The following is a 13,843-nucleotide window of genomic DNA, read 5'->3' as shown; positions in this document are numbered from 1 at the left end:
TTGAAAAACATTTCAATGATGCTCATTTCAAAATTCCAAATCCTTATTGCAAGTGTAAGAATTCCAAATTCTTGTCACTGCTAGAAAGTGTTAGATTCTAAACTATCATGCAAAGATTCTTTTGTAATGTCTAGGTGCCAAAAGTCATAGAGACTTGACCAATGATATTACAAAATATTCCTTTGGAGATTGTTACAATACAATTCCATGTAAATGAAGTCTCAAATTCAAAGTACATTCCTTTGAATCATCCTCCTTGCATAAAAGTTTCTTACCTTTTCATCTATTCTTCAACTCCCAATATGGAAACATTCCATATTTGCCATATGACAACTCATTATTAACAGACTCCTGTCTATTCATAATAATGTCAATATGGTCCTTCCATTACCATACTTCCAACTGTCTTTAAGCGACCAATCCTTGGAGAACCTTAGATTATCCTTAACAGTTGTTTAACCACTTTAGCCATATCCGGTTCTATTCCTTTTTCCCTCTAAACTCCTTAGGCATTCGGAAAATTAGAACACGAGAATATTATAGCATATGCAATCGATCCTATACTCGAAGCATATGGGACACGATTCATAATGTCTAACATAAAGACATGATGCTTAATCAGTCTTTTGCTATAATATTTCTATTTGCCATGTTCTCATAATTTTGATTATGAAGAGGGATGTCGTAATCATAATCAAATCTGAGAACGCAATTAACATTTCCATATATAGAATTTCCTTATGTTGAACCATTCCAACATAACATTTATATATATATTTGACTAAATTTGATTAAAGTCTCACAATCTAAGCTTTTAGATATGAAATGAAGTATAAATTCCTCTCCCTTAATTATAGCAAAACAACTTTTCAAACCCTGCGACTTTGCGAATTGAAAGCTTTGTTTTCTATAATTAACATTGTTAACTTGCAACACTTACCATAATAATTATGCTCCCAATAGCATAATAATTTTTAGCATAACACGTATGCTCTCACTAGCTTTGACATATATTCAGAAATTAGCTGGACTTCTAGAAATCAATACTTATTGACTTTCATTACCAAAGTTCAGATTTATGATATGAGACGCTTCGATAAGACTTTATCTAGGCTTCTCAAACTCATACACCTTTCCTTAGATAGCTCACATGTGTGTCTAAACAATTTTAGAACTTATAGCAATAAGTCTCAAATGTTTAGACTTTTGCCATTTCTCACAATTCGAACTATGAAGAGGGATGTCGTAATCATAATCGAATTTGAGAATGCAAATATCACAATTGTTATCTCTTTAAAATCTACTTAGTGTAAGCGTTTCCTCACTATCATTTTCATGAGTCAGAGAGAAACCTTATGACACTTAGATTTTATGGCGTATATGTTCCTATCCATGTGCATTTGTCATAGCCATAATCACAAGACAAGGTCAGTGACAAATCCAAACTCATATGGACTAAACTTGTTCAATCTTAATTTCTTGCCACTTGGCAGCACAAGGGCCTACCATTTCTTCCAAGTAGTTATGCAAACAACTGAGAACTCATAGAACTGCATAGTCAACTTTAACTGGAATGGGCACAGAAATAAGAATATGTCAACACGATAGGTTATAAACCTCAAGTCGTGTGTTAGTGATAAACAATAGGTTTTATTCTTGATTAGTTCTTGAAGTTTTTCCAAGATCTTTAAGACTCCCACTGCCCTCTTGACATATAAGATTCTCTTGTCATGAATCATTCCTTGACAAAACATATATTCAAGAGTTAGTGCGGATTCTTATCAAGACAAACATTTCACTCTTACAAGAGTAAAAAAAAACTTTTACTCTACATTTTCTAAGTTTCTTAAACATTTCTTAAGATTATGTCACTCAAGGTTACAATCTTGGAGTATGACTCTAAGACTTGTTTTGGAAACGAAGTATGACTCATCTTCTTGATTTAAACTATTTCAACAATTCACAATTCCTCTTCTTAGCCATACAAATGCACTAAGATGTCTTTAGAAGATCAATTGTGATATGGTTTTTCCATAAACATTAAGATGATCATAAAACACGATACTAAAGTACTCTCCCATCTTTTCAGATTGGAGAAACTTTTATCTTTCTGCCTAATTTGATTCTTCTCATTCATTCTGCCATACATTGAACCTTTTCCAATGTTTCAGAATTACACTTAAACTTGTAAGCATAACCATGTTTACTAAACTTTAGTAAATCATGACGAATAGTCTTATTGATCTTTGTGGTGGATCTTGACCAACGCACACCCAGTGTACCCGATCCCTAGTCCTTCACTTGACTCACATATACATGTGAACAATGAATTAGTCTTAATTTACCAAAGATGAAAATTCTCATTCATCATACAATACAACTTGCATGATTCCAAGTTTCTATCCAATTGAAACTTGGTTGATGAGAATCTTTCCTTATTTGGCAAATACTCAACACTACCACAAACGAAAGAATCAAATTCATATTGCTAACATAGAAACATACAAAGATCAATTTTCACAAATGCCATTGCAAGGAGATATAATAAAATAAAAACAAAATTTTATTTATTTATAAAATACGCAAAAAACCTTTCCTTACAATGCAATTACAAATGAAAACTATGCTATTACATATTTCCTAGCAATCTATCATAACTCCTAAGCAGCAACTCAAAAATCCGATCTCCGAACCATTCGATTGAAATCCATCTTCGCGATCAAATTCAACACTCTCTTCCTTTAAGCTTCCTTCCATTTGCATGATCCTACAAAACATCAAAATGCAACCTTGTCACATCATGTATTAAGAATCAACAATTAAGAACTTAATAGATTTAGACAGTAGAATTACCTGAAGCAGAGTCAAACTTTTCGATTCTACCTTTTCTCAGATCTTTCAGGTAGTCAGGGCAGCTTCGCAATCAATGCCCCTTCTCTTGGCAATAGAAAGATATAGACTCTTTGGGAATGGTACACGGGACAATCTCAGACTTAGCCTTTCTCTTTCCCTTGGAAAGAGAAATCTTTTCTGGACTTCCAATGTTTCCATAGTAAATGTCCATGGAAGTTTGGGGAGTAGATCTTCCAATCAATTTTGGTTTTCCAGTGTGCCAAATCATTGTTGATTAAGCAGCAACAAGCAAATAGGTAAGATCAATAAGGGTCATGTCGTGGTCTGTCACATAGTAGTACTTAATGAACTCACTATATGACTCGGGAAGTGATTGAAAAACCCAGTCAACCTCTAACTTCCTCGAGACAACGACACCCAATACTCTCAGCATGTCAATATGTGACTTCATCTCCAAGACATGAGTACACACTGACCTTCCATCTTGATGTTTCATTGCAAGTAGGGCTTGAGTGACCTTGAATTTTTCAAGTCTTTGAACTTGTGGGTTAGGGAGAATTATTGGAGGAGGTGGAGGAAGTGAAGTATGACTTCCACGATCCAACCGCGAGACATCATCTTCAAGAGGAAAGCTTGTTCCAAAAGATTTGGGAAGACCATAGTTGTCTGAACTAGACATCTACAATGGGAGAAATTCAAGTTAGTTGATTTAAGTCCTTAATATAACACCCAAATGAAATATTAAGGCTAGGACCCAACACAATATTTTACAATGTGTAAGAGGGATGCCGTAATCCAATTGCAAAATATTTGAAGGTAGGTAAATGACGATTTACCAATTTCCATCACGAAAACCGAAAAAGAATTTTAGGTTTTAAGTGAATTGAAATTCCTAGATCCTTTGAGATTCATTGAAACTTTCAATGGCATGTTTAAATCTTGATTGTGCCCTTCAAGTTTGTGACTGGGATGTCGAGCATCATAAACAAGGTGTGAATAACCATGCAAATTAGCTTGGTACACCCAATGTTACAACCACCAAATCAATGTGTCGGTTAACCACACACGCTCCACTGATCTATGATTAAAATCAAGCTACCCTTTTCCACGCACTGTCAGTCCCAGATTAGTATGCCGGTTAACCACACATGCTCCACTAACGACTTAATAAGGTGCAAAGTGCAATTTCATGGGTTAGCACCATATTCACACTTTCCTAAGTAACTAAGATTTGGGAATTTATAAGTGTTTAGTTACTTTATATTTATCATTATACTTTTAATGAAGGAAGAATTAGAGTCACATCCTACCCGTTTGGCTAACGACCCTCCACCAGTCAAGGAAGCGGTGGGTGAGAGTGGACACCCATTAAACTGTCATTTTATAGGCAGTAACCTTATACCCCCCTTATAGACCGGCTTCGTGAATGAGGCCTACTAACGGTAAGACTGAATTTGTTCTTATATATATATATATATATATATATATATATATATATATATATATATATATATATATATATTAAACCTATAATATTATAATAGTATAAGGGTAGAATTTTAAACTTTAAAATTCTAGGGTTTGGAATTAAATGTTTCAAGAATTAGACTTTTACATTTACAAATTCCAAAACTTGAGGGCAAGTTTTGAACTATTCAAAAAAACTTTTGGACTCCATAACTTATGAGTTTAATATAGGTTTTAATGAAAAGACTCTTGAAAATCCATAACTTGAGGACAAGTTATGGAGTTCATAAAAAAAACATTTATGAAAAAGACTCTTCACTTTCCCAAAACCTATGAGTTTTAATGACCTTTTAAAAGAAAGACTTTTCATTTTTCCATAACTTGAGGACAAGTTATGGAATTCATCAAAAACATTTAGATCAACTAATGTAACTTACAAAATCAAACAATTTGTAAATGATCTAAATTAAACTCATAAGAACAAGACAATTCATATCAAAAAAAATTCATGTAATTAGCCTAACCATATAAACTAATACAAAACATGAAACTTTGACAATTATCTTTTAAATTGGATAAGCATGATCATTACCACATCAAAAACAGGTTTATAAGTTCAAAAAAGGTTTAGGGTAATGATCCTAGTCCAAATTCCAGCCTTAAAACTCGAAATTCTGCATGCAGGAGCACGAACTCGTCGAGTGCATGAACTGACTCGGCGAGTTGATCAGTTTATTGGGTGGACTCTGCGAGTTCCCCAGTGGACTCGGCGAGTCCACTGTCCAGACAGTAAAAAATCGATTTTTTAAGCTTTGAAAACAAGTAGCATCAAGTATATAAGAAAACAACCCTAAGCTCTGATACCACTGAAGGGTTTTGAGCATTCTAACACTCCAATGGTGTACATGCAACCCTAGATGATTTGGATCTATGTTTTCTCTAATATACATGCAAACTTTTATTTTTCCAAAGCATCATCCTAACTAGCATACAATGGAGTATCTTTACTACAAAATTCAAGTTAGATGACATACCTTTTGTTGTAGTTGGAAACCTTGGACCTTTAAGAACTTAGTTCCCTAAGTGTTGCACCTCAAATGGAATCACACAACACCACCAGCACTGGAGGAACTTGAGAGGAGGTTACTTGCACTCATAAAATCGGCTTGCCCCTCTTGTAAGCTTACTTAGGTCCGATTTCATGAGCTATAGGGGTTCTTATATAGTGTGGCTTAATTAGGGTTACACCATGCAAACCCTAATGTGCATGACCTTCCATATTCCTCATGCTCTGTGGGTTTAAACCTCTATGGATCATCCATGGGTCACCACATGGGTTTAGCCCAACACAAAGAACTATGGATCATAAGCCCACATTATAAGAATGAATGATTTACATAATCAATCCTCATATATTTAATTAGTCTCTTTTGATCACAAAATTAATTCCAAATTAATACTTGATCAATACTAATTAAATAATATGATTTCATATTAATATATTAGAACTTATAATATATTAACAAATCATAAATAACCTCTTCTCAAATATCCATCCTTCAGATTGTTCCGGTGTCATGCAACCCAAATGGACCATGCTGCTCTCGGGTCAAGTACATACCAATTATAGTTATGGGCTTAGACACTAATCCAAAAAGTGTTGGATTAGGTGTCTAAGCCAATAACTGAATTAGTATAAACTTGAATTATTAGCAAAGTCATTGTGGGTTACCTTCAAACCTAGTAATTAAATATGTTGACTTTTAGAGAGAGAGACTGGTTTATTGATTTATTATATGATTAATAAATAGAAATAAATGAATTTATTAATATGTTATGAATATAATATATTAATTAGAAATAATAATTTTAAATTATTAATTAATCAGAAATTAATTAGATTAATTTTGGGATTAGTTATATTAATTAAAAGTGCAAGGGTTAAAGTGCAATTGTTCAATAGTTGAACAAGAAAGAGTTCAACACCTTCCTTGGAAGGAGGTGGATGAAATTAGGATATTTCAGGGTATCTAAAATATTCCTTGCAGATAAATAGAAAGTTGGATAATTACCAAATTGAATAAATATTATTTTATTCATTTAGGGTTATCTAGGGTTTCCAAGTTGCAATATAAAAGACACCCTTGACCTACAATTTTCGGCCAACTCTTCCTACTCTAGAGATAGCCAAAATTTTGACATTGCCTCTCCTCTCTCAAAAGCTTCTTGTTGCTAGTGTTGGGTGTGAACCATTAGAGGCAAGATATTTGTGTTGCTAGCTTCCAAGTTATTGAAGAAACGATTCTTGATTGTTTACCACAACAATCAAAAGGTATGTATTTCCTTTTCAATTTTCGAAATTACCTAGGGTTAGTGTGTTCTCATTGTTCAATAGAATGTTACATAAATAGAGTTATGACTTAGATCTTTTAGGTTGCATGTACCCTTAATTGTTAAGGATTTATCCGTGTTAATACATGTAAAACCCATCAGATAGTACACCGGACCCCATACAAATAATGCCGCTAAATCTTGAGAGTGAATACCACTGCTCCCAACTCCAAATCATGAGTTAGATAATGACCCTCATGCGGCTTCAACTGCCGAGAAGCATAAGCAATAACTCTCCCTCGCTACATCAGCACCGCTTCCAAATCGGTGATGGATGCATCACAATATACAACAAAATCCTAAACACCCTCGGGGAGGGTCAATACTGGAGCCTCACACAACTTCTGTCTCAATGTCTCGAACGCAGCCTGCTGCTCAGGCCCCCAATGGAAATCCATGCCCTTCCTCGTCAGACGAGTGAGGGGTACAAAAATCTTGGAGAAGATCCTGAATAAATCTCCGATAATATCCTGCTAAACCTAAGAAACTCGTGATCTCTGAAGGAGACTTCAGAACCTCCCACTGCATCACGACCTCGATCTTGGCCGGATCGACCAAAATCCCATCCAAGTCAACGAGATGCCCCAAGAATTGGACCTCTCATAATCAGAACTCAAACTTAGAAAATTTGGCATACAACTGTTCTCGCCTCAAAACTCCCAGAAGCTCTCGGAGGTGCTCCTCGTGCTGCTCACTGGTCTTGGAATACACCAAAATATCATCGATGAACACAATGATTGATCGATTGAGCATCGACCGACAAACCTGATTCATTAAGTCCATAAATACCACTAGCGCATTGGTGAGCCCAAATGGCATCACCACGAACTCGTAATGACCATAAAGAGTTCGAAACGCGGTCTTCTCCACATCCTCCTCTCTAACCCTCATTTGATGATACCCTGACATCAAATAGATCTTGGAGAACCAAGATGCACCCTGCAACTGATCGAAGAGGTCATCAATCCGTGGAAGGGGATAATGGTTGTTCACGGTCAACTTGTTCAACTCCCGATAATCAATGCACATCCGGTGTAGACCATCCTTCTTCTTGATGAATAAAATTGATGCTCCCCACGGCGAACTACTCGGTCTAATAAACTGCTTGCCCAACAACTCCTGAAGCTGAGAGGAAAACTCATGCATCTCCGGTGGTGCCAATCGGTACAGTGCCTTAGCAATTGGGGCCGCACCTGGAACCAAATCGATCTTGAACTCAACCTGTCTCTCAGGGGGCACACCGGGTAACTCCTCTGGAAACACATCAACAAACTCTCTAACAACTGGCACATCCAAAACTGAAGCCTCGGTCCCGACCTGTGTGTCAATCACATATGCAAGATAACCCATACACCCATGCTGCAGATACTGTCGGGCCCTGGCGGCAGAACAAAAAATTGATCCAATCCTGGTACCCTCCTCGTAGATAACTAGTTCTCCCCCACTTGGGGTTCGAACTATCACTCTTTGACCCTCGCAGTCAATCATAGCCCCAAATCTACTCAACCAATCCATCCCTACTATCACATACACATCGCCCATGGGGATAGGAATTAGATCAATCAGGTAAGGCACCCCAAAAATCTTCAGAATACAACCCTAATAAACGCTCGATGCAGATATCATGTGTTCGTTGGTGATAGAAACATGCAACGGACACCCCAACTCTCCATGAGTCATAGCAAAACCCCTAATAAAAGAATGAGATACAAAGGACTGACTCGTACCCGAGTCAAAAAGAACAAGAGCAGGTAAGGAATTCACTAAGAAGGAACCTAGCAGAAACATAAGCATAAGCATAGCATAAAATAACTGACAAAATAATAATAGAAACATACCAGTAACGACGTCCGCCACCGCTCTGGCCTCCTCTGCAATGAGCTGGAAAGCATGAAATCGAGCCCTTGGGGGCTCCGCCCTACCCTGGTGTCCATTAGTAATCCTCAATGTAGCCGATGTTAGATCCTACGCCGGCCTCGCAGCGAGCAAGGGACAATTGGCCTTCACTTGACCAACCTGCTCACAGTGATAACAAATCCAGGTACTCGGTAATGGGGACTGCTGACGATAATCCTTGGCATAATGCCCCTCCTTGCCATATCTGTCGCACCTAGATGAAGATTGACTAACGCCACCATAAACCTTTCCGCACTTGCCACAAGTGTGACCCCTCTGTTCTCCAGATCTCGAATCAGCGGGCTTGAACCGCTTTGTTGTAGGATGTGACTACACAGAAGCCTGCCGCAGCTCCCTCTCCTGGAGCTCTATATCAATCTGCCACCTCCTCGTGGCCTCCTGTAGCACAACTAGAGTACCATAGCGATGGGTGGACAAAAAATGACGAATATTTGTCTTGAGCATGCTTAAGTACTGGGTCATCTGAGCCTGCTCAAAAGCAGCAAACTCATGCCAGAAAATATCCCTCTTAGTAAACATCTTCGTGATCTCAGTCACCGTATCAGTCACCTGTCTCAAATCCAGATACTCCTGAGCCAACCTCTCTCTCTCTCTCTCTATCTCTCTCTCTCTTTCTCCACCAAGGGAACATACCTCGAGTGAAATATCTCCGAGAACTGTTCCCAGGAAACAACAACTCTTTGCTCATGTGTGTACGAGCCAGTCACCAATCTCCACCATTCCTTCGCCCCTGACCGGAGAAGTTTCAGGGCGCACTTGACCTTCTAGTCAGCAGGGCAACAACATGTGAAGAAACTGATGGGTTTTGAACATAGCAAACAATCCTATGTGTGCATGCAACCCTAATATGTTGGACCTATGTTTTCTCTATTAGACATACAAGCATTGAACACAAAACAAGAAACCATAGGAGGCATGTATAATTTTGGAATTTAACAATAAACTAGGGTTAGGATACATAACTTGATTGTTATATTGTAATAACAATGAAATCCTTGAAGATCTTGAACTTTGAGAGCAAGTGTCACAAGTGTAACACCTCTAATGGCTCACAAACACACCAGGCAAGAGGATGAGGAAGCTCTAGAATTCGGCTCTTCTTAGGGTTTTTAAGCATTGGCCGAAATCAATAGGTAGAGGCTCTTTATATAGTTGTTAGTTGCTTAGAGCTAAAGCTAGGGTTTGTTGGAGGAAACCCTAATTTCCAGCTTAAGGCCTAAGCAACCTATGGACTCCCCATCCCTTAGGCCATGGACGAAAATTCTAGGGCTTCCCTTGTAGTTTTCGTCCATCCCTTCTAGGATGGTCCAAGAGCCTAAAACCACAACTATTAATTAATTGCTAAATAGCCCCTGTACTTTTAATTAATTCCTTTAATCCCAAAATTAATTCCAAATTAATTTTTGATTAAATATTAATTAAATAACATGATTTCTAATTAATATATTATTTCAATAATACATTAATAAATCATTTTTCTATATTAATTTATTATTCCAAATAATAAATTCTTCCTCTCTCTCAATAAATCATCCTGTCTAGTTGTAGTATGAAGGCAACCCAAAAGGACTGTGCTACTATCAATTCAAGTACATACCAATTATAGTTATGGGTTTAGACACTTAATCCAACAGTCTCCCACTTGGATAAGTCTAATAACTATAATTGCAAGTATAACTTCAAAAATTGACTAGCAAATTGTAGCTCTCAAAGCCGCTGTCGAACTCTGACCTAGTCAGTAACATGTCCTGAGATAAGTGATCATATAACCCTCCGTTCTACAAGATATCACGTGGAAAAATGACATGGAACAAAATCATTCTCATTGTCCAATAGTTTGTTTCCCGATTTCTAATTTGTAATAGCAAGGAACTACAATTGAACGCATCAATTCAGTCTTGACCGGGCCCGAAACATAAGTCAACACTAATTCATCGAGGGGCCCAAGATATTGCTTTTCCCGTTAGGGAAAAAGGAACAGATAAACTTCGACTTATATGCTTGCACTATTTACTCATCAAATCATGCACAACAATAGGTTTTATAACATCAAGTTAATGATGCGTTTACGCATTATCAATGCACAACCAACTAGTAAAGAACAACTCATATATCTTCGTTTAAAGATTATACGACATTATCATCTCAGAATTACTCTTGCTAAATTCCATGAAGTAATTCATTGAGCGTGGGTTTAATCCAATACTTAAATCCCCATTTCAGAAGTACTCATTAATGTTGCAGCAACCCATTGCTATGTCTAAACCCTTAGACAATCTACAACCCAATTCATGACAACCTTAATTCACTACTTACTTCCAAAGTATGACCGACTGTGGATATTTGAATAATTTAATTATCTGGGAAGTAAAATATGCAAAAAATGAAACACAATGATAAAAATTTGACAAAAGATAGTAAACAACACTCATAAATAAATCTCCATTATTTAGTCACCAAATGTCAATTACATTTATTTTTTAAAAGTTTCTATCTATTTATCTAATTACTAAAACTAATATCATCCTTCAGACCAATGCTCCTCGCATGCTGAACGCGATTAACCTTACTTAGACCCTTCGCGAGGGGATCGACAGGATTCTCTTCAGATTATACCCTCTTAACGACGAGGTGTCCTTCTTCTCCTCGATGTCTGATAAAGTGGTATTTTCTGTCGATATGTCTAGATCTGCCATGATCTCTTAGTTCCTTGGTTAAGGCAACCGCTCCTTCATTATTGCAGAAAATCTCTTTCGGCTCCTTAATGGCTGGCACAACTCCAAGGTCTCCAATGAATTTCTTCAACCGTATAGCCTCTTTCGATGCTTCACTCGTTGCAATGCCCTCTGATTCACAGGTCGAATCAGCCACCGTTTCCTAATTGGAACTTTTCCAAGTCACCGCTCCTCCATTAAAGGTAAACACCCAGCCAGATTGAGAACGGAAGTTGTCTCTGTCTGTCTGAAAGCTGGCGTCACTATACCCAATAACTCTTAAGTCATCACTGCCACCAAGCAGAAGGACCCAGTCCTTAGTTCTTCGCAGATACTTAAGAATGATCATGACCGTTATCCAATGAGCTTTACCTGGATTTCCCTGATATCGACTAACCATGCTCAAAGCAAAAGCCACGTCAGGGGGAGTACATTTCATAGCATACATGATCGATCCAACGGCGGAAGCATATGGATCTCGAATCATTTCCTGCTATCTCTACATCGGTACTTGGACTCTGAGTCTTACTTAGTTTGGTATTGCTATGGGTAGGCAATTCTACTTTTTTGGAATTCTCCATGCTAAAACGCTTCAACACTTTATCCAAATATGTACTTTGACTAAGTCCAATTAGTCTTTTACTCCTATTCCTCAAAATCCTTATTCTCAGAATATAAGCAGCCTCTCCCAAATCCTTCATAGCGAAACACTTTCCAAGCCAAGACTTAACCTCTTGCAAAGTTGGAATGTCATTTCCTATGAGTAGTATGTCATCAATATACAATACCAGAAAAGTGACTATACTCCCACTAGCTTTGACATATACACAAGATTCATCTTCACTTCTAGAGAATCCAAACTCTTTGACTTTCTCATCAAATCAAAGATTCCATTTGCGAGAAGCTTGTTACAATCCATAGATTGATTTTTCAAGCTTACACACTCTATTGGGGTACTTAGCATCCACAAAACCCTCTGGCTGACTCATGTAAACATCCTCAGCCAATTTTCCATTGGGGAAAGCGGTTTTGACATCCATCTGCCAAATTTTATAATCATGAAATGCAGCTATGGTTAGAATAACCCTAATAGATTTAATCCTAATAGATTTAATCTTAGCCACTGGTCAGAAGGTCTCATCATAGTCAACCCCTGGGGTTTGAGTAAAGCCCTTTCACAACCAGTCTAGCCTTCAAAGTATGTACCTTTCCATCCATCTTGGTATTCTTCTTGAAGATCCATTTGCACCCAACTGTCTTACGACCTGGTACATTGTCAACCAAATTCTAAACTTGCTTGTCATACATGGACTTGATCTCGCTGTCTATTGCCTCTTTCCACTTGGTAGATTCAGGGCCCACCATTGCTTCCTTGTAGTTCATAGCTTCATCCAAATTTACCAATGTGCTATCATTGATAAACATATCACCTTTCTGCAGTTATATGGAAACCATACAACATAGGCGGAATGGTAACTCTACTAGAACGCCTAAGGGGCAATAACTCGTCAACAGGTTCAACAGGAGTTTCTTCCTCAGGCTGAGTGCTAGTGTTAGAGGTTCCTTCATCGTTTTACTCTTGAATTTCTTCAAGATCAATTGTACTCCCACTTTCCTCTTTGCATATGAGCTCTCTCTCGTGAAAGACTCCCCTTCGTGCTACAAAAACCATGTTTTCACTAGGTCTGTAGAACAAGTATCCAAGGGACTTTTGTGGGTAGCCGATGAAAATACATCTCTCACTTCAAGGTTCAAGCTTTTCGTGAGTCTCTCACCTAACGAAAGCTTCACAACCCCAAACCTTGATATGTGCCAATGAGGGAACCTTCCCTGTCCACATATTATGAGGTGTTTTGGCAACCTTCTTTGTTGGGACAAGATTAAGAATGTGGGCGGCAGTCTCTAAGTTATACCCCCAGAATGAGATTGGAAGTGAAGCTCGACTCATCATGGAACGAACCATGTCCAATAAAGTTCGATTACACCTCTCAGCCACACCATTAAGTTGTGGTGTCCTAGGAGATGTTAATTGTGAAACAATTCCACATTTCTTGAGGTAGCCGTGGAACTCGATACTAAGATACTCACCACCTCTATCAGATCTGAGCATCTTGATCTTCATGCCCAATTGATTCTCGACTTCATGTTTGAACTCTTTGAACTTTTCAAAGGTTTCTGACTTATGCTTAATTAAGTAGATATAGCCATATCTGTTATAATCATCGGTAAAAGTCACATAAAATCTATTTGCATCCCTCGTGGTGGATCTGAAGGGCCCATACATGTATGTGTGTATGAGATCCAACAATCCTTCACCTCTATCAATAGAACCAATTAAATGTGATTTAGTCATCTTTACAAGCAAACAAGATTCGCATGTATCATCTAACCTTAAGTCAAATGATTCCAACACTCCATCCTTTTAGAGTTGGGCATTGCGTTTCTTGTTGACATGTCCAAGACGACAATGCCACAAACATGCTTTTTCTATACCATTAGAT

Source organism: Lactuca virosa, chromosome 4 (assembly GCF_052849685.1).
Source record: "Lactuca virosa cultivar CGN04683 chromosome 4, Lactuca_virosa_CGN04683_v6, whole genome shotgun sequence".
In the NCBI taxonomy this organism is placed as follows: domain Eukaryota; kingdom Viridiplantae; phylum Streptophyta; class Magnoliopsida; order Asterales; family Asteraceae; genus Lactuca; species Lactuca virosa.
The sequence above is the reverse complement of the archived record's forward strand: the minus strand, read 5'-3'. Positions refer to the sequence as shown.